Raw genomic sequence first — 1,439 nt, forward strand, 5'->3', positions numbered from 1 at the left:
GCCTCCTGGTGAAGGCAAGCTGGCCCGCACAGCAAGCTGACATAACAAGGTGACGCAACAAAAAAGAAACAGAGGAAAGATCCTATCCGTTCAGGTGTCTTGTCTTGGGTATGCTTATGTGGCTCTAAGTATTGCCCCGTTTATGTAGACGCAAATGTCCCCTCTTCCATGGGAAAAAGTTTCCTCCTGGTCCAGGTACTGCAGTATGTCCATCAGCCTACAGTGATCTCCTGCCTCAGGAAACATGACTCGACTGTTCTCCCAAAGCATTTTGTAGGAGAGCTCTGTGTGCTTGCCCAGCGGGTGAGGCCAGACATACAAGATCCCAGTGTGTGCAGGAGGCGCCCCCTGGTACCGGGAGCTGGGGTCTGCACTGAGAGTGTGGGCTGACTCTGTGCCAAGCTGGTGAGGGGTGGGGGCAGGGTCAGCCCAGGTAACATGAGATCCTACCTCTTTAAGTGGCCTTTTTTCTTGATTTAGACCTTGCCCTGTCACTGCAGTCCTTTGTTTTCTGGAGCTTTGGGAAATATACTTCTGGGGAAGCGAACATGGCTCAACTGATAGTGTCCATCTACCATATGGAGGGTCCAGGGTTAAAACCCAGGGCCTCCTGACCCGTGTGGTGAGCTGGCCCACATGCAGTGCTGCTGCACGCAAGGAGTGCTGTGCCACATAGGGGCGCCCCTGCGTAAGGGTGCCCCACATGTAAGGAGTGCGCCCCGCAAAGAGAGCCGCCCTGTGTGAACAAAGCGCAGCCCGCCCAGGAATGGCAATGCACACAGGGAGAGCCGACATGGCAAGATGATGCAACAAAGTAGAGATGCAGTTTCCCAGTGCCGCTGGATAATGCAAGCGGACACAGAAGAACACACAGTGAATGGACACACAGAGCAGACAACGGGGAGGTGGGGGAAGGGGAGAGAAATAAGTAAAATAAATCTTTAAAAAAAGATACTTCTGCAAGTTCTTGCTGGTTAGTCAAAGCTTCTTGGTGGGATGGAGCCCTGAAGCATCTCACTTGCATACCTTAGCTCACACTCACTCTTTTACAATATAATTTTAATGAGGTAATACCTTGAAAATTATTTCTGATAAGGAAAAATAATGAAACCACTATTAACTAGGTTGTGAGAGGAAACAGAATTGAACCAGAAACCACAACTTTCAAAATTGTACTGTGACAAACCGTAAACTCTAACAAACCATAGCATGTAAAACAAGCTCTCTAAGCTCAAATGCCTTTAAAACGAGCTCGTTCAGATGCGTACATTCTAAAGACCACAGACACCCTGATCTAACTCAGGACAGAGTCATGTGTTCTTTTGTTTTTAAAGATTTATTTTATTTTTATTTATTCCCCGCCCCCTTGCCACCTGCACTCATTGTCTGCTGTGTCCATTCGCTGCACATTCTTCTGTGTTTGCTTGTCTTCTCACCTT

Source organism: Dasypus novemcinctus, chromosome 4 (assembly GCF_030445035.2).
Source record: "Dasypus novemcinctus isolate mDasNov1 chromosome 4, mDasNov1.1.hap2, whole genome shotgun sequence".
NCBI classification, from domain to species: domain Eukaryota; kingdom Metazoa; phylum Chordata; class Mammalia; order Cingulata; family Dasypodidae; genus Dasypus; species Dasypus novemcinctus.